This window comes from Neolamprologus multifasciatus, chromosome 3, assembly GCF_963576455.1.
Source record: "Neolamprologus multifasciatus chromosome 3, fNeoMul1.2, whole genome shotgun sequence".
Classification (NCBI taxonomy): Eukaryota; Metazoa; Chordata; class Actinopteri; order Cichliformes; family Cichlidae; genus Neolamprologus; species Neolamprologus multifasciatus.
In genome coordinates, this window is record NC_140441.1 from 12,221,866 (window position 1) to 12,243,171 (window position 21,306).

A 21,306-nucleotide genomic window follows, 5' to 3' on the forward strand; every position below is an offset into this window, starting at 1 on the left:
GGGCAGTCCCCCATGGCTGAAGAAAAGGGGTGGGTTGGAGGGGGGTCGGGGGATTGCACATTCATTGGAATGGAGGTTGAGATAGCAGTGGGGAGGAGGTGGGGTTTTGGGGGGTTGTAAGAGTGATTGAGTGTGTTGCCTGGCGAAGAAAAAAAAAAGGGGGGGGCAGAAAGAAGAGGGGCAAAGCCCCCTCCCCCCTCGTGTTTAAAGAACTGGAGGGGGAAAGGGGGGAGGAGAAGGAGAGGAGCAGACAGGCAAGATAGGAGATTCAGGGGTGGAGGTGAGGGGAGGACGGGTGGATGGCTGGCGCCGTGGAGAGAGGGGCTGGGCTATTAACAGCTCGTGTTCAGGTAATAGTTTGAGACGCTTTGATGTTCATAATTGTCTGTTTGCTCCTGGAGCTGATCCAATGAGCTGACAGCTCAACGCGGTGACGCTTTCCAGTCATCGCTGCAGTTCTGGACAAAACTGAGAAGACAAAAGTGGTTCTGAGCTCATGTGTGCAGAATATAGCGTCAAACAGCGATTAAGCCAAATGCTGGTTTAGTCTAGACCGATTCATTCATATGTTGCTTGGACGCTAATTGTAGTTTGTTTTACCATGAGTAAACTCTACTTTCACAGCTGTCATGTGTTCAAAAATGAATTTTTATTGATTCATTTTTTTGATTTGTTTTTTGGCTACATGAGCTAGTGCTATGCTTCTTCTTTAATTGCAGTAGTTATATATATATTCCAGAGTTTGTTAAAACACAAAGGGATAAGGCTTAGATGACTAATTCTATTACGCAGGGGTCAAAGGGCTCAAGAAGATTAGCTTTGGCCTTGGTGCTAATGCGTACCACAGTAACTAGCCTGCATAAGATGCCGTTTGATTAGCCGAGCGCGAGACAAAAGGCAGAGAAGCTGGGCAGGTTGAGGGAAGGTTAGGAGCACGTACTGCTCGACTTCTTATTTGCACAGATAGGTTTGGCTCTGAGCTACAGCCTGTGACGCTCGAGAGAGAGAAACGAATTAGAAAGAGAGAAAAGAAAAGGGGAGCACAGATGAAGAGATGTCTGGGACGGTGAAAGAAAAGTAGCCATGCTGAGACATTGAGAATACACACACACACACACACACACACACACACACACACACACACACACACACACACACACACACACACACACACACACACACAGACCCATTGGCAGGAGTAGTATGCTGAGTGTGCACATGGCTTCTTTGTGTAGAGGAGAGGGGCCAGGGTTTGTTGATTTTAAGGTAATGACTTCCAGTTGTTTCAGTCAGGACAGGGCTCTGTCACTACAACTACAGAAACCCCAAATCCATAAAACACACACACAGAGAGCCTGTGAGTGACTGGCACAGGTGTGTGTGCATCTAAAGCACAAGTCTTTGGCCCGTTGTTGATTTTATTGCTGCTTTATAAAGGTCAACGGTGGAACTGTGCGTATGTTTACAGCGTCTCTTGCATAATGTGCATGGATGGTTGTAGACTGTTAAACTGTGCTAGCTCAGTAATAATGGGCCCTGCACTTCTTTATGGGTCATGATACAATGGGAGGGATCACAGAGAGGCTAAGCAACACCAAAGAATGAGCTTTACAATAAACAGCAGTCAGCTGCATGTTGTACCAAGTACATCTAATGATAAGGAAGTATTTGTTCCTTCTCCTGTATTGCTTCCATTGCTTGTCAGCATCTTATGTGATGACGTTGTGTGCACTCTGAGGCGTATCCTGCTGTTGCACTGTGAATAGCAGCAGCTACTACATGGCTGGAATGTAAACTGCACACACAGAAGGAATCTATAATGCAACTGCATAAACACACGAACGCACAGCAGCTGGGCCAGTGCCGCGTGCATTTACTGCACCCTGTAATTGCGTGCGACAGAATGCTCTTTGAAGGTTCCTGCTCTCGGCCTGTCCTCTTTGTGTTTTCCCCGTATTTGTTTATTTGCGGCGCTTCGCACCAAGCGATGTGGTCCTGCGCAGCTTCTCATTACGCGTTTGCGTGAATTTGCTTGCGTACTCACGTCTGCCTCTCGGCTTTGGGGAACGCATGAGCGCGCGCGTCCTTGGAGCCGCACTCGAGAGCGGTGGCCCGGAGTCAGAAAAAGGGGGTTTGCGTGCAGGATATGTGTTTAACTTCTGCTGCTAATGATGCAAGAACGGAATGCAGTGTTTAGTCCCGCGCCGGCTTCGCTGTTTGATTAATGCGTCGGGGTTTGTCATACTACATCAGATTTTTACTGCATAATGCGCAAACTCAAAGCTTATATAACCTTACATGAGCTACTTGTGCATTCAGTGCAAGGAAGAGAGGCACGGTGGTTCCATTACACTCATTATCTCTCTTCATCACATTCGTGAGGGCTGGCTTTGCAGACGGGGTGTTCGTTTTAACTGGTATGTGTAGTACTGGCATCATGTGACACTTTCATTACGGGAAGATTTTGCCATAATTGGAGTTTAAAGCAAAGTCTTTAATTGGAATATTACAAGTGTGCGTAAAGATCACGCCTGTAAAGCGTGCATGTGCACATGAACAGTAACGCCGGTGACCCCACAGTGACCTCGATTGATCCAGCTGATTGAAAGTAATGCATTAACCTGATTATGGACCATTATTAGGAGAAGGAAGTTGAAGATCTGTGTGTGTGTGTGTGCGTGTGACTGGAGGCTCTGGCAGGTATAATTACCTGTTGGTAAGGAAGGCTGAGTTCAGCTTTCTTTTTCTTTCCTATTACCTTCCCTGTCATTCCTCCTTCTATTCTTTTGCTTCTTTTAAATCCTTCCTCTTCTTCTAATTTATCCACTGCTCTTACTCTCTCTCTCACACATGTGCGGCGTCGCCTGTCTCTTTAACCTAGTTCCACACTGAACCCTGACCTCCTCTCACTTGTGTAACGTCTGTGATAACTGTGCTTTTGTGTGCCCCGCAATGTTTCTCGCTCCACTTCTTCTCAATGCGCGATTCAAAAGTCACAGCTGAGCACGCTGGAGTCACTCTTTTTTGTTTTTCTGGTAAGATTTAGCTTTTATGTTTGTAACTTCATTAGCCTCGTTGTGCATGTGCGATTGACTTTCTTTGTTTTAACTGTTCTGCAGACTTGTGTGTGAAATCAAAACTGTGGTCTGTCGCTCAGTGTTTATGAGGAGATCTGTGTCTCTGCGTGAGTGTGTCTGGAGGGCAGCGGGTACGCCGTGACCTTTATGGGTCTGTGTGTGTGTGTTTGCCCCCAGACTAGTAATATGATCTGCCTTGAAGTCTGGTCCTTCCTCCTTCCTTGCTCTGTCTGCACCCTCCCTCACCTCCCTCCAATATCTTTTCTGTCCATTCACAGCCTTTTCCCATCTTTCATTAATCCTCCCCTCGCCTTTCCTTCATCTCAACCCTAACCTTGTAAATCTTTAGCAATTTAAAACCCTAAACCCAATCGTCTACACCCCATCCGCTTGCATTTTGGCAGTTTTCTATCAGTCTCTCACACACACACTGTGATCAGATGGCTTTGATTGCAGAGATCAGAGGAGAGAGAAGGAGGTAGCTGTGTGCGCGCGTTTGGACATTATAATTGATTTTCTCTGTTGTTCTCTTTTGTTCGACTGGTGTTCGATGCATGCCGGCAAGCTGCACGTTTGCCTGCACTGTACTGCGGCGATACCATATAGTGTGGATTGTCTGCGTGTGGGTTGGGTGGGGCAGGGTGATGGAGGAGGTCATGAGACAGGCTGAGTCTGTCCCACAGGATTTCTATCAGGGATGTATAGAATTACATGCTTCACTGTGTGTGCTGCATGTTTCTCCTCTCTGTGCCGAAGGTAGCAGAGCTGCAAATAGGAAATAAAAACCTGTGACCTTAAATGCATTCAGATGTGTAGAAAATCCTCAGGTCATAAGTTCAAGTGGCTTTGGGAGTTCAGAATCCTTTAATAAGAGATGGCTAACAAATTAAAAACTCCTACACTCATCCGCTGATGGGCATAGGCCGACGTGTAGGTGGTTGTAATATACTGTGCTTCCCTTCTTACGCAGAGTTCGAGGCTAAAAAAGTCCTCCGCCCTCCCGCTGCCTGCCAAATATTCTCCCACAAATCGTTTCTGTCTGCTCTCTTCAGTTTCAGGCTCAGGCGACTCTTCCGATCAAATTCCCGCTTTTAACGCTTCCTGGGTGCAGCAGTGTGGTGTTTGAGCGGTGGTGTCCACTGCATGTGTCCTGTGCTCTGTGGCCATATGGTAGCTACATTAGCCCACAGTGTAAACACAGCTGGCTGCCTCCTGTGGCTGCTCAGGTGAACAGCAGTCTGCCTGCAGATATGGAAAGCTCTAATAGGATCACACACACAGCTGCTGTATTAATATGGCTATGGGCCACCCTGGGATTCATGGCTGTATTTGTGAGGTAGATTAGCGTTGCTATTGCCGCCTGATATCTATTATTGACATTCAGCTAGTCATTAAAAGTCGCTACTCAGGTTTCAGCCACTATTGGCGATTGATGAGTAAAATACTGTGGAGTGTTTTCCAAATATTCAAAACTGCATGGACCGAAAAATATCTTTAAATTATAAGTCATAGATGGTGGTAACTTAGTGCGCTCTATTTCCTGGTTTCTTTTAACAAAGGGCAACATATATATGGCAGTCTGAGTAAGAGGCACAAAGGGAGCGATAAGAAAGAAAAGAGCTGGGGACTGAACACTGCACATCATAAATAAAATGTCAGAAACACTAGTGCATGCTAGCCATTGCTCAGGGTAGCGTGAAATCTGCTCGCGCCCCCTCCTTTCTTATCTTCCCTCACTATCGCACTCCTTCTCTCACTCTTTGTGCATATGTGTGTGCATGTGCGCGGGGTAATTGAGGTGTGTGACCTTGCTGTAGGCCTGGCAGGTGTACGGCAAGGGAGGAGACAAATAAGGGAGGGGGGGGGGTAAAGGGATGGATGGAAAACTGTGCCACTGTGCCTGCCCGCTTGTGCATAAATGCATGTGCTTGGCATATATGTTGTGTAGTGGAAAGAAAAGCCAGTAATTGTGTGTTTGTGTGGGTGGAAACACACATTCTTCAGCTGTAAGGTCCTTTGCATGCGACTTGGAAATGAGTTCATGTGCACGGGTGTGTGTGGGCGCATGTTATTGTGCAGACGAGACGGCATATATAATTCTCTATAGGTTGCAGTCTGTGCTTTGCATTGAGGTGGCTGCATTTTGTTAAGCATCCCTGTCAAATTGGAATATGTCACTATAATTAGGCTAAAATAAGTAGGCAAATGGAAGAGATGATTGACAGCTTTTGTTTTTTGCAATTTATATTACTATCATTAAGACTACATTTCCTATACACCCAGTCGCTTCCTGCCACAAAGATGTGGATGAATGTTGTTTATTCTGACATCCTGTCTCTCCCTGTTGAAAGTGAACACTGTGTTTGTTTTTACCATCATTAATACACTTTCCTCTCACTCTCTAACCTGGTGACACACATTATGTCACAGTAATGTTAGTGTTAACCATCCTCATAACACAAACCTAAACATAATTTGATTATTTTAGAGCCTGTTGGTCAAATTTCATATTAATAAAGAAAAGAAATTATTTAAAAAGTTGGCAACTTTGAAAATATCCTTTCATGGTTTGTATTCGGTGCTTTCAGATATGTTCTTCCCTTGTTGTTGGGCAGCGTAAAGGCATGCGCATGTATGACAGACGGTGCTTTACATTAACATTCACACTTGGAGTCCGACATGTCAGACGACTGGATGGAGTCTTCCTTTCTGACATGCAGCAGACAAGCAGGAAATACTTCCTGTCGGCCACGTTTTCACTCGTGGAAGTTCTGCTTGGCTCGTCTGAGTGGAGCGCGCACGACTCGGGACACGCGACAACCACTCACTAGCTGTAAACTGTTACCAGCACCGTTGTATCTAAAACAAAGTCAAATATTGTGCTAAATAGCTCTCATTCTCATGCGCACCTATGTTGGGTAACACCTGTGTTTGGGGCGACCGTGGCTCAGGGGGTTGGGAAGCGAATCTGTAACCGTAAGGTTGCCGGTTCGATCCCCGGGCTCTCTGTCCTGGTCGTTGTGTCCTTGGGCAAGACACTTTACCCTACCGCCTACTGGTGTTGGCCAGAGGGGCCGATGGCGTGATATGGCAGCCTCGCTTCTGTCAGTCTGCCCCAGGGCAGCTGTGGCTACAACTGTAGCCTCCACCAGTGTGTGAATGTGAGAGTGAATGAATAGTGGTATTGTAAAGCGCTTTAGGTGCCTTGAAAAATGCTATATAAATCCAATCCATTATTATTATTATTTGAAAATGACCAGCGGCTGGCAGAACCTCGCCCCGGCGTCTCGGTTTCACAGTTGCAGCAGTAACAGGTGCTTCAAATTTCGTGTAAATTCAGAGCTCTCATACTCAAACATTATAGGCTCTGATTATTTGGTGCTTCTGCCTTTTTTTTCTTGTTGTTATGGTTTCCATCTCTATACTATACCTGCCATCATCTTCTCCTCACCATCGAGTGGAAACAGTACACTGAGCTCTCACAGATACTCATCGCCTCTTCTTCTTCCTCCCCTCCTCTCTCGCTCAGTACCCTCCCCCCCACCCCCCACTGCTCTCTGCACAGTAGCTCAGTGCATCTGTGTCATGTCACTGGGTTCTGGCGTCCCAGAGTAACCCCCCTCGCCCCCACCCTCCCGTACCAGTGCAGTCTCTCTCACTGTCCTTGTGTGGCTCAGAGTGTCATCCCTGATCTCTTCATCTTCTCTCTCCCTCCAGCCTCACTCCTCGCCTCTCTGCTTTTTCCTAAAGAAGTCTCCTCCTCTCTCTGTCATCCACTCTTTCTCTATATTTAATGTGTGTCACTCTTTTAATCTCTTCCTCTCCCCTTAGCCTGTCATGCAGCACAAACATAGAGAGCACACACACCACTGCTCTCTCTCTCTGTCCTTCTCTCTTGCTCATGAAGCATACACAAACATAAAACTGTCTCGGTGCATACATTAATAGATCCAAGCTCCTTAGCTGACTGCTGCATGCATAATCTATCAGCTCATACAGATTGTGAACAGTGCACTTGTGAAGCTGTGTGCGTGGGGGTGTTTGAGGCCCTAGGCTCCTCCCTCCAGAGGGAGCGAGGGAGGGAGCGAGACAGGTGTGGACCAGATTGAGTTCCGCCTCATTTCCTCTGCCCTGTGCAGCTGGTCAAGGACACGCATTTAGACGCTTTCGCAGAAGCGCGCGTTCGTTATAAGAACAGGGGACACGCACGCTGCGCGCTACCTCAAGAAAAGCTGGAGAAGGCTCAGCCGCGGAGTTAGCCTGAGCGAAGCGTGCGCACTGGGAGTGTTCACGAGGCCATCTGCACTTGAATTCCTGTGGAAGAGGATTACAGCAATGATTACAGCCCGACTGGTCGAGCATTTCCATGGTGACACTGACAGCCCATTGCAAAGTCACTCAAGTCCTTTCCCCTGCATTTCATATTCACAGTGTATCTGTGCAGTGCTACACCAACCATTATTTATAGCTGTCTTTGGTTATTTATGGCGACGTGACAGTGCTCGATGGCAGTCCCTTTATCATGCTAGTGTTAACAGTGCAGGGACATGATGATGGTGACGCTCTGATGAAAATGCACGCTTAACAACACTCATCGCTGACTTCAGCAGGTCTGATCCCAGTGCACAGCTTTATGGGACTCGGGAGAGATGATCATTTGGCATTAAAAAAAATGATCCCGCTCCAACATCATTCCCAAATGTCATTTTTCACTTTTACTTCAGGCAGTTAGCCGATATGTTTTAAGTGCTGCTGACTAAGATTCAGCTCCTACATTACCAATATTACAAAACATCAGTGCTAAAGAGTGTAAAGGATATCCAAGTGAATCGCTTTGTTTTGATAGATTCAAATAGTTCAAACAAAAAGTTCAAGTTTCTGGAAGCTGCTCAGCTAATCGCTGACCTGACTGCGGTGGCGGTGACTGCTATTCCAAGGCTTCGTTCAGTAGGCTGCGAATAGAAAACAGAACACTAACAGTATCAAAAACCTTGTCCCTTGTCTATCCAGATATCTGTTAATCTTTGTCTTTACTACGTTGGGGATATTACACAGTGATGTGTGACAGGTAAACCTGAAAAGGACCACTTAGGTGCACCTTTTGTCTGTGTATTTGAAGCTCTTTTGTGGGACATTTCTTGGTGACTACAGATGAAATTCTGTGTGTGTGTGTGTGTCTGTCTGTGTGTCTGCATGTGTGCGCCTGCCTGCTGTGGCGCCTGACCAAGACAGGAAGCAAGGGGTCACTGTGTCTGGAGGAAAGCCAAGCAAGCCTCTGTCCCATTTAAATAACCAGACACTGATAATTTGCCTTTAAGAATGCAGCCGTTAGAAGGAGAAAAAGAGGAGCGGGAGTTCTGGCGTATAACTTATCGGGCTGTATGTTTACATGCTGGATAAAGGAGTTGACTGCTGGTCGTATTGCAACTACAATATTGAGAGATTTGTGTGTGTAGCTGAGTGTGTGTGTGTGGTCCTGTGAAGATTGCACAAGCCACCATGTGGGGATCACATGTGCCGCAGTTGGATAAAGAAGTCTTTGTGAGCAGAAGCGTTGCTGATGTCAGACACATTCACTCACGTGCACACACTGACCGTATATACATGCAGTATACATAGTAACCTATGCAAACACACTCTCCTGCTCCTTCATATTATTTACCATTCCTGCCTTTCAGTCTACTCCTAAAACGACACAGTTTGGCTGGTTGCGATTTTTTTTTTATTGCATTGCTATGAAATCATAATGGTTGAGAGCGATCACACGCACAGTGGCGTGTTTATAAAGACCTGAGTCAGTCTTTTTGGTATGTGACGGTTAACTTAAATGTTATTGAGCAACTGGATAGTACAGTTCCTCTGCTCAAGTATGTGGGCTTGGCAGGGCTTGCCTGACAGCTCTCCAGCTTTGCCTCAAACCTATATTAAAACAGCTCAGGAGAGCATAAGAGTGCGTCCAGAGCTTACGACCTTATAGTCACATACATCATCCATGTAATCGAAGTCACATAAATGTCATAATCTGATTGGGTGTCGCATGCTTTCCAGTTTGTGCTGCTGTTCACTGCAGTGTACCAGCTACACCTCCGTCCTTTAGACACTTTAAATGAACTTGAAGGCTGTTTAACAGGAATGACTATTTGTCCTTGGTGCCTGCAGCTGTTGATAAAAATTGCCCATCTTGTAACACACACAGAGGTGTCGTTGCCATGACTAATTTGAATCATTTACCACTTTCAACAAAGACATCCTTTTCTTTTCTTCACCTTCTGCAGTTTTTTTTATTTTGTTGGGACGCCACGGGCCACATTTCTCAGTTTGAAGCGAGTTTAAACACGCCATCTGCCTGCTCCTCTCCATTTTAGTACCGTTGTTGTCGTTGAGCTACCCGAAGTGTGTCAGTATGCGCACTTAGGTATTCAGAGGCTGCAGGTGCATTGCCAAACACAGTGAAACGGTGGAATGTCGTAATGTTCAGCGATCGGCACAACCAACCTCTTCATCCCTGTGATGACCCTGTTTAGTGAGAGCTGTAGAGTATAGCCTGTGCGCACAACCTGTGAATTACAGAGGTGGTTTGTAGGCAGCTGACTAGAGAACAGTTTCAAAACACACAGGAAAGTAATGATTAGTATAAAGTTTGATGAACTGATGCAACTTTGAATAGCTGTGAATGTAACCGTTTTATTAAATCTCCACATTTAATGTCCTTTTAACCTTATTACGCCCCTAATCCCTTTGCAGTGGCAGCGCAAGAGTGTTCAGCTGTTGTTAAGTCACCACACCTGGTGGGAAGGCACACTAGTCTTTGTCTTAGTGGTAGCATTATTATGTAATTTCAAATAAAACCTCTTCTTTGTGACATTCTGGTGTTAGTCTCCATATTTATGTTGCGGCTTTTGAGCCGGGTTGTAACATAAATGGGGGCTTGTCCGGGATTTGGACCTCTTGCACTGTACTTCTTTTAGTTTTTACTATTCTTTTAGGTTTGGGAGATCAAGGACTAGGTTTGTCGTAACAATCCTTTTTTCCCAGTTGCAGCAGTAGGCAACCCACTAATTTCTTACTCCTGCTTAGCCCCAAACATCTCAAGGGCGGGTGTTTATTTTCGGATCTTTGTGTCCGCCCTCATGTAAGTTTTTCTTTTTTTTCCGAGATAAACTTGACGAGTCAGGTTTCCGGGGCTTATCAGCAAAGCTGTGTTTTATTTTGAAAGACTGACGTCATAAGACTGTGCCGGCGTCAGAGTTTGCACTTTGAATGCCGTCTACAGCTGTGAGGGACACGCTCTGCTTGGCTGCTCTGGTGTGGTTTGCGTGTGTGTGAAAGAGAGGGAGAGAAGAAAAAGAAGGACAGTGAGGGTAAAAAAAGGCCCAGTGTTAAAAGGGTTATATTCACCAAACACCAATTTGCACATGCTTGCTCAAACTGCTCACAAAAACACAGACTCTCTTTCAGTCTTTCTCACACACTCACACACGTAATTGCACTCTTCACAGGTCTTAATTTTGGCAGCAGCCACAGTCAGGCTGCCTTCATTAGCGTCTGTCTAGACACAATTTATTACCAACTGTTCACTCTTGTTCTTTCGCCTTCTCTCCGCGTTTGTCTCGCTGCTGTTGGATATTCAGACGGTCTCCGGGTGTGTGTCTGCGAGTGTGGTGAGGCTCTAGTCGGTGAATCTGTCTGTCACCCCTTCTTCATGTGGGTGTCATTTTCCTGCTTTGTCCCCAAAGAGGAAGTCAGACTGTCTGCCTTGTCTGTCACTTCTATCCACCCGTGTGGGAGTCAGAGTGGGTGTGATGGTTTGTGAGCCAGGCTCGGTTTTTGACCATGACCTTTTACTAAAGCCGTATGGTAGAAGTTCACCGAGCCAAACATCCCCAACCGCAGCCAACCTGACACTCCTCCTCACTCTCTGTGGCTCTGCCAGCTCTGGCCTCGCAAACAGGCAAATGAAACAGAAAACAGACTTTATGGCTCTGTCGTCTATGCACACAGAAAGCCGGTTCATTGGCTAGAACAGGTCTCTCCACATCAACTCAGTACAGAAGACTGAGTCTGAAAGTTTGACCTACCAACTGAATCAGAAAAAAAACCCCACTGTGTAGCTTGTTAACAAGGCAGTGTGAACAATACAACTCCACTGCAAATTATCCTTATCTACCCGTATCCTGATCCTCACGCACGCACACTCAGGATGTGGTGTGACAACATTCCTGGAGATATGAAGTTGTTCACAGAACAATATGTTCTTGCTTATGATTAGCTCTTTGATGTGTGTGTGTGCGCCAATCAGGGCTGACTTTATAGGATTTGCCCACATGCTGGTGGCTTTGCTAAAGGTCATTTTAAGGATATGACCCAAGCTTCTTTTTTGAAACGCACAACAACGAGAAGCACAGCGAGCAAATGGCTGTAGAGAGATGCACAGCAGACAGGCAATCTAGACACTGGTGAAGATAACCCTGTGATTTAGCACCACTCCTGCAGCAACCTGCTGTTTTATATGTGTGTGTGTGTGTGTGTGTGGGTGGGTATGGGTATGAAGCTTGCTGCCCTAACTTGAAAAGACCTCTGATTCACAGGTGACTAACGACTGGAGCAACTCCAGCAAGGCTACTATACTCACGCCATACAGGCTCGCACATGCTTGAGGGTTGTGTGTGTGTGTTTGGCAGTAGGTGAATGTGCTAGTGTGGTTAATGTGATTATGCTGTGTGCAAAGTCGATAGGTACTGGATCAAGTAGGAAGAAATGCAGGTATCAGCTTGTGCACACATGTGGATTTGCAGGAACTGGACAAGAGTGTGGTTACTTTGTTGCACTTAATTGCACGTATATGGATAGAAATGTGTGTGTATGTGGGTGTGTGGACATTGTAAACATACTGTATGTGTGTGTTTTGCAGGTGGAACACCTTTTAACCTGATGTTTCTAAGACGAGAGCTCTTTAGACAGTTTTTAGAAAGGTGCCGTTTGCTCAGTGACCTAATGATCTCATTGGTTTTCCACCATCTGACCTCATGTTTTGATTGGACCATTTTTGTAGCATCTATATTTCATGTCAGAACTGTTCGGATGCTTGCTCATATTCTGGATCTGGTCACCTAAAATAATAAAAACGCTAAATGCCTTATTAACGTATTCAGCAAATTTGGCTTTTTGCTATTTCATCTTGTCACTGCGACGTTAGCAACATGCTAACAGCGCAGTGCTGTGTTGGTGTTGAGGCCAGACACTAACCTCTCTCTCTACCTATGCCTGTCAAACCAGCCCTGCTTCATTTCCTTTCTCACCTTGTCTCCCTCAACCTGTCTTTGTTTTTTTCCTTCTATTTTCTCTTGTCATGACTAGAGGCCATTTACTCGATCTCCTGCCACCCTCCCGTGCCCGTCTGCGTCTTCATTTCTGCTGCTCTCCGCCTCTGAGCAAAGTCTGTTGCTTCACCCCTCTGCCTCTGTCTCTCTTCTCTGTGCTGGTTAATGTCAAAGGAAGATACTCCCACTGGTTAACCTTTACAGACAAAAGATAAGCATCACTTTCTAGCCCGCTCTATCTCTCACTCTATCTCTTGCAACTTCGCCTGTTTTCTTTCACTTTGTGTCAGACGTAATCTGTCATCGTTTCAATTTAAATATGTTGATTAAATGTGCGCTTTACTCCTTTTTGTTATTTTGTCTTGCCTCCTTCCTGTCTTTAATCATCTCTTTCTCACATCCGCCCCCTCTTCCCCCTCACATGTAATATCGGTACAAAATCAAATGATTATATGAAAGGTTGTGACATTTTTTGTATATGTCATGAAAGACAGACTATTCTTGCAACTATTCAGCCTGCAAGTCAAGCAGGCTTGTGTGGTTTTTTTAAGGTGGCACTACTAAAAGAAAACCAAATTGTTGCTGATCTACCTACACACACACAGAGCTGTTCCGCCTTTACACTGGAGCCAGCTGTGGCTCCTGAGGGGAGTTCGCCCTTTGACCTTGAGTTCAAAGGTTTGGGGGCCTTAGCCACCAGCCTGCAAGATCAGGCTGAGCCAGCTGTTTTTTGCTGCATATTCACACAGCTGTGACAGATACACACACACATATACAAGCTGCTCTAGGCAATGTATACTACGTTGGTTCAGCGTGGACGTGCTCAGCAGGGAAACGTATGGAAGCTGAAATGTGTGGGCGTGTTATGTGTTGCAGCCCTGCAGGTAGAATATCAGAGTGTGAGGAAGAAAGACGATCAAAAAGTGAGATTTATTGGACTGTAAGTTTTTTGCACACATTGATCAACAAGACAGTGGAAAAATGCGTATCCATACACATGTGTGGTCCTTACTGAAGGAAAGAGGATGCAGTGTTTTTTGTCTGGAAGTCAAAGGTCAAATGTTAAGGAGAAAAAAGGGTGGGGGTAAGATATGAGTAAGAGGACTAGTGAGGCGCTGACATTTAGCTCGCAACTATCAACCATCGTCGACAGCCATTTGATAAAAGAGGGGGTATTTAGTCCGTTTTGTGGATCTGAGTATACAAAACAGACCGAATGTGTGTGCGTTGTGTACAGTCATGCCTGTTTAGTGTTTGAGCACATTGCAGGTGCTCTGTGTTCTCAGGGTGTATGTGGAGGCGTGTGTGTGTGTGTGTGCTGGGGGTGGGGAGGTGCACCAGAGTGCCACCTGTTCTCAGTCATGTGGCCCAGCAGTGACACTGTGAATCACCGAACAGGCGGCACATGAGGAACACACACACAGATGGCCACAGCGCTGGTCCCGGCCCTGCTGCGCATTTTGGCTGACACTCTCACACTGTGGTTTATCAGCCGCAGAATGACACATCGACACGATGACCACAGAACATTCAGCAAGCGTCACGCGTGCATAATTAAGACAGGTGCAGAGAATTAAGAGTGAGCCCTGTGAGTTTGCCTTTAGCAGTTTTCATTTTTCCAGCTCTTCAACTAAAGAGCTGATGAAATGATGACCGCTGATTCAACTCACACTGGTGTGTCACATGTGTTTAACCTAGTTTTGACAGTAGGTGAAAATAGAATCACGTTGCTGCTCTCGGGGGGGGAGACTAAATTCATTTTGGGAGTAAAGTCTTAAAATGACAGTGATTTATTTATTTATTTGTCAAAATTCTATTTGAGCAAATGAAGTGTCCAGCTCCACATTCCTGATAACATTATTAATGTTGACACCAGACTGACTTGTGGTCCCCCGGTTGTGGTTTCAGGAGCTGAGAGGTGTCATGGTGTCCGGTGGATGCTAAAGAAGAGGGACTACATCACCTCTGATCTCAAGGTAGGACTCTTTAAACATATACTTTCTTCTCTGATCCACAGTTTCTAACTTGGTGACAATTTTCACATAACCAAGCAGTACTAAGTACAGCACTGTGCAAAAGTCTTGAGCCATCCCGCATATATTTCACACTTTGCTTCCTAGGAGCAAAGTGTGCTCCTATATATATATATATATATATATATATATATATATATATATATATATATATATATATATGTATATGTGTATATATATATATATATATATATATATATGTATATATATATATATATATATATATATATATATATATATATATGTATATGTGTATATATATATATATATATATGTATATATATATATGTGTATATATATATATATATATATATATATATATATATATATATATATATATATATATATATGTAAGCCACTTAACACTAAACTATGAATCATTTAAGAATATAAAAATAAAATAAAAATGCACTTTTTCTTTCGTTGACTTTCAAAAAAAAGTAAAACATAAGATAAAAATTATATTTCTGCACCAATAAGGTGATATTGAAACAGCTATTAGCCAAAAACTGGGGATATATCAACTTGGAGTGCAGTGTTTTTTTGAAAAATTTGAAGAAATTGGACAAGCAGGGGACAAACGGACAAGTGGCAGGGCCTAAAACAGCATCTTAAAGTCATGCCTTTAAGAAACGAAGACAAATCCTGACAAGAGGACCTCAGAGATGCACGTGGCCCTTCATTTGATCCATCTAATGTTCACTGAAGCCTCATCAGAAATGGCGTCAGGGGAAAAGTGGCTGCCAAGAAGCCATTTTTTTGTGACCATGGACAAAGGAAGAGAAACAGGAAGAAAGGGCTGAGTTATGCAAAATTACGCAAAAACTGGATTGAAAAGTGGCAACAGGTCTTATGAACTGAAGTTTGGCCAGAGAAGCGGTATGGCACTGAGTGCAGACAGCCATCTGTAAGACTCGGTGGAGGCTCTGTCGTGTTTTGGATTTGCATTTCAGCCTGCGGTGTTGGGGATCTTGTCAAAATCGATGGAATTATAAACACAGAAAAGAACCATCAGATTTTGATCCACCATCCAAAGCAATATGAAAACTGTGTGACTGAAAAGGGCAGTGATCCCCAAAACACTCCCAATGCAGTAAAAGTATACCCGAATAGAAAAGCGGACGTTTTTAGAAGCAGTGTGGGATCATCTCGACAGAGAACAGAACAAAATCAGAATCACTTTTATTGCCAAGTTTTAAATAAATATAAAGAAATGAAGGGTGGCTTAAGACTTTTTCACAGTGTTGTATAATATACTACAGCTGTCCTTCATAAACTATACTCTGCTTTGTGACCTCAGCATTTAACTGACTTTACCCAGTTATGTAACAGATAAAGGCTATAAAAAATAGGGTATGTAGGTGAGGCAGGTAGAGGAGTAGGTCGATGTGTGAACGGAGTGAGTAAGAGAGCAGTAGGAGTGCACATTACACACACACACACACACAATCATTAATTATGAAGGAGGTGAGTTGCAAAGTCACAGGTGTCAGTGGATTACTCCTCTTTTATGATTTCTCATTCACGCAAACACCTTTTTATGCTTTTGAACTTTGTGTGTGCCGTAAGTGCTGAACGTTCATGTTCTGTAAAAGTTGCTGACTCAGCCATTCAACTCATATCAAAACCACATTAGAGCGCGAGAGACCAACGATTTCGTTTTTCATTCTGTTAGCGATCAGCGAGGAAGCTGTGATTAGCAAAATGCACCGTATCTCACTGACAGTTTCATTTACTGAAAACTTTTCCCAACCTCCAAAGCAGTTTGGGTTATGATGTAAATGTCGTATTGCTTTACACTATGTAACCTTCAACAAAACCTCCCCAGTTACCCCATGTTGTAATCACTAGGCGTGCAACGATACACAAAATTCACAATTCGGTTCGGTTCGATACTTTGGTGTCACGGTTCGATATTTTTTCGATACAAAAAAATGTTCATGCCTTTTTAATTTGTCATTTATTAAAATTATAAATATATATTTTAACTCAAAAGTACAGTTTTTAAATTTAATGTTGCTGAAACAACAAAGTAATAAAAAAAAAAAAATCTCTCTGATCGAGGAATCACTCATCTTTGGAAAAGAGAGTTTATTACAGAGAAATGTCTCTTTCCAAAATAAAAGCTATATTATACGCTTCTTCTGGGCTATATTCTCAGCAGCATATTAAACATATCAGGTCCCCATAAGGAGAATCATGTGCTAACGGCTGTCTAAATGACTCGGGTAAAGTTTGTAGCATGCATGCTTGTTTTTGTCTGCTTCCACTTGTCTTTGCACTAGGATGATGTCGGAGTAAATGTGCAGTCATATTCATTTTGTTCCCACTAGTGCTGTCAGCGTTAATCTCATTGAAATGACGTTAACGCCACAACACGGCAAATCTCCGTTAACGAGCTACCTCGGATCGCCCCGTGCGTGGGGCTGGACGGCCAACACGTTAACAAGCTAACTGCGCTAACACACTAGTTCCCACCAATGTAATTTAGCATTGCGTGGCACATCCGACATACTGTTTTACTTTTGTCCATGACACGCTTACCTTCAGGGTCATACGTCACATGAAGACCAAAATAGTTCCAAACGCCAGATCAGAATGAGGGTGGGGGAGGTTCAATTTGCCGTGTTGCAAGGAGAGCTTAACTTCTGTCTCGCTAGCTTGCCCTGCGCTCAGTGAATCTGCGTTCGACTACTCCGCCTAGGCTGCACTGTCGAGCACAGATCCACTGAGCGCTCAACACAGACAGCATCGTCAGAAGGAAAGTTGATAAAATAAATTAAAAGTTTTTTATTGTTCAATACATATGCTCCGTACCGAACCGAAAGTACTGTATCGAACGGTTCAATATCGATACGAGTATCGTTGCACCCCTAGTAATCACATTATAATGTCACTGCTGCTGCTGTAAGCTCATTTTTACACCACTGGATGGTTGCTGTCTGGTTAAACTCAATGTTGTAGTGCAGTGTGTGAGTTTTAGCAGCAAACATCAAAGCAAAGTTATCTGCAGGGACATGTGGCTTAGCCTTAGTCTCCATGATAGGAAATTGACTAGTTGGGACAATCTGCTGAAAATGTATTCCTTTACATGTGCTCCTAACTTTGTAAGCTCCTTTACTTTTCACTGAGTATAACTTTGGGGGGGAGGGTGAGTATATTAAGCACGACTGGAGTTCTTAGCTTATCATAGCACCACAGTTGGGATTAGCTGGTTGTTTGGGGAACTAAGGGAAAAGCCGGGGCTCCCTATCAGTCGCTCTCTCCTCGAGTAAAGGCCCTAATTATCAGGGCTGCAGCGCTCCATTCAGCCAGCTATATGTGGGTGTGCTTAGGCAGTCTCTCAGTCTGACTGCCTGTGTGGCTCTCTGTCTCCTCGCAGTGTGAGTGTGCGTGGAGGTGATTATTATAGTGTCTGTCGGTCTCTCGCTGTACCCAAAAGCTGACTCACGTTACGCCACATGTACACACGGACATACACGCGCACAGTCCCACACACAATCCTACATATCAGAGGCTGAAAAGTACCATCTGTACCAGGGACACAGTCTCCTACACCCATGCTCACACACCCTCACACACAGACACGTAACTTCACTTGCTACTCTCAAACTTTCTTTCTAGACCCCGTCACTGTTATAAGCTGTTTATTTTTCAAACATGCGTGCATGCGCGTGGCTGGCATGACAAGAATTTGGGGTCTCACACCCATAAAGTAGGTGCTGTATATATTTGGAGTGTGAGAACTGCTCCATCCCCATCCCTGATCTCTTTAATTACACACACAAAGTCTCACACATGCACACATGCCTGCATTTCTTCCACACACATAAACACATGATTGTTAGCCTTGTACCAGAGCTGCAAAAACAGTGCTTTGCTTTTTTTTTTTCTTTATTGTCCCCTCCTACCACACACACACACACATGCACATTCGGGACCCCTGGGACAGGCTGTAATTCCTCAGCTTCCCTTGTTGTGGGAGAAGAAGTATGGGAATTCAGCTCATATATATTTAATCCTTTCAAACTCTTATTATATGGGTGCATGTATGAGAGGAGCAGCTGGGGGAAACTGTTTGTGCAGGGGCAGTGTGTGTGGCACACTAAAGTCCCACCCGTGCCCACATCAATCAGCAGTCCTCTTCCTGTTCACTTTTGCAGGATGATGTTCTCTCACCGCACTCTTTGGTGTGCACTCACTCGAAACAACACTTTAGACAGTAAACACACTGTAATAGAATAGAGTACTGTACTAATCTCACACTAGGAGCAATATGAGAAAGCAGACTCACCAGTCCAAAAAAACACAACAAAAACCCCCCAACAGCACAATATTTCCTTAAAGAGTAACGGCTGGGATTTATATGGTGCTTCTAGTCTTACTAACCATTCAGAGTGCTTTATCTAGCACACATCCATGGCCAACAGACTCCACACAGAGAGGGTTTGAACCAGGAACCTTCTTTCTGTAGGCAACATTGGCCACTGTGTGGCTGGGCTTAAACAGACATTTCTGTTGAGCTAAATAAATAGCATTTAGTCAACTTTAACCACTGTAATTGTGAACAGATAATGTATAATTCACTACTCTGTGGTGGATCATTTACAACTGGAGCAGTACAAGCCTTAGTAGCATCCAAAAGACATGCTAAAATGTGTTTTAGCACATCAGATGTATAATTAATATGTAATTGGACATTGTTGATGTGAACTTTGGTGTGGACCCTTACTGCTATTCTTGGTGCAGCCATTAATGCTTCCAAGCTCCTTGCACAGTACTGTACGTACCATAAACACAGGCTTTAAGAAAAACAATCCATCCATATAAGCACCACTGCCTTCAAGTACCATAAAGACCCCCTCTGTGCTATGTCCCTCCCCGTTTTCAACACAAAACACATTATTGAACAGTCTTTGTCACTTCACAATAGACATCTAGATCCACCCGGTAGGACATGCAGCACATGCCATGCACTTACTTCACCAGGGGCTTGAATCTAGCGCACACTCTCTCTTCTTGTCACTTTTCACTGCGAGCTAATAAAAACAAAAAATGCTTCCACTCATTTAATGTTGTGATTTCCTGACCTACATAAATTAGCCAACTTTACTTTAATTAATAAAAATATACTTTTCACTAGATTTTATGAGGTTACTGTTAATTGTTTACTTTTTACTTATTGCTTCGAGTGACGTTAACATAAAGCAAAAGAGCTGAAGCAAAGGAAACAATTACATCGTTCCACCAGTAGGAGGAAACAGACTTGGCGCTACATTGTGTCAAGTCTGCCAAAAAGAAGAAGATGTCAATATCTGACCTCCCAAATCCACTTCTGGATTGGTCAAAAATTTCCCATAAACATATTCCTAAACTTTGTGGAAAGCCTTCCCAGGAGATTTGAAGCTGTTGTAGCTGCAAAGTGTGGGAGAACGGGATGCTCTCAAGTTCGTATGCATGTGAAGGCAGACGAGCGAATACTGAATGTTCATCCAAATCCGATGTTACATTCTGTGTTTGTCTTTGTTTCATTCAGTGTAAGCAAAGTAACGGTCACCGAAATGTGGGGAGCGATCGTGGCTCAAGAGTTGGGAGTTCGCCTTGTAATCGGAAGGTTGCTGGTTCGAGCCCCGGCTCGGACAGTCTCGGTCGTTGTGTCCTTGGGCAAGACACTTCACACGTTGTCTACTGGTGGTGGTCAGAGTGTCCGGCAGCCTCGCCTCTGTCAGTGCGCCCCAGGGTGGCTGTGGCTACAATGTAGCTTGCCATCACCAGTGTGTGAATGGGTGAATGACTGGTTGTGTAAAGCGCTTTGGGGTGCTTAGGGACTAGTAAAGCGCTATACAAATACAGGCCATTTACCATTTACCATGTGTATCTCTTAGGCGTGATTTTATTGGACTTACCACTAAATCCGAAACGAAGAATATGAAAAGGTTCTGCAGGGCTGGCACGTAAGAGTGCTTGAATTTTGCCCATTTTTATGTCTCTTTTTATCTTTTAAGGAACAGTAAGGTAAGTTATTAAACTATTAGTAAAATTTGCAATAAGTGTTTTAATTTGTTTCTCAGTGCAGCCGACAATATTTAATGATAAATAGCTTTTATCTGTGTCAACTTGCTGAGGTTGACACAGTGAATGCAGTTTGGCCCTCCAGATGAACTCCATGCAAATACTGACAGTACTGATAGTGTCAGCTACAGAGGCAACTCTACATGAAGCTTGTTACAGCCACACTGGCTGGTTAATGAATCATCATATTTGACTCTAAGGATTTAAATATCATTTGTAGATACATGGTTGTTTCTATAAGTACTGACCTCACTCGTTATAATACTGAGCTTGCATGGCTGAAACGATTTCCTTGTTCCTATTTGGATGTCGATGAACTCGCCCTGTTTTGAGTCAGAGTTCTAAGAATCTAAATAGTACACAGTGTAAGTCGTTTGGTTGCTTTTAAAGAGGCTTGTGAGAATGAAGAGGCCTGGGGTCTGTTAATGGTGCTGACTGTCACTGATGTAGCTGCGCCCGTCTCATCAAATCCTCTCCACCCTGACACAGACACGACTGACCGTATTTCTGAGAGAGATATTTTAATGGATGATCCCAAGAACCTCCCCAGAGTACTTTCCCTGAATCTGTGAAAAACACTTTCATATTCATCTGAAGACTAACGCTTAGATTACGACAGAAAAGAAGAGATTTCTGTCAAACCTGCACACTTTTAAAGGTACAAGTTTTTAGAACTTGAATGCAACTAAATAAACAAATAAAATCATCACATGTGAAACCAAATGATGATTTCTGACTTATTATGTGTGAACAGGGACAGCTTAGTAGATGTACATGTATTATGTTATGAAAAAGTTTCACTTA

The 21,306-nt window shown here is 44.0% G+C and overlaps 1 long non-coding RNA gene across 1 annotated transcript in view; it reads left to right on the plus strand.

Moving 5' to 3' along the window:
- The window catches only part of LOC146521623 (uncharacterized), a 91,276-nt gene extending 76,756 nt beyond the window's left edge, over positions 1 to 14,520 (plus strand). The window contains exon 5 of the long non-coding RNA XR_014870449.1: positions 14,306 to 14,520. This is a non-coding gene — a long non-coding RNA (uncharacterized LOC146521623). The remainder of the gene's footprint in view (positions 1 to 14,305) is intronic.
- Positions 14,521 to 21,306: the final 6,786 nt, after the last annotated feature.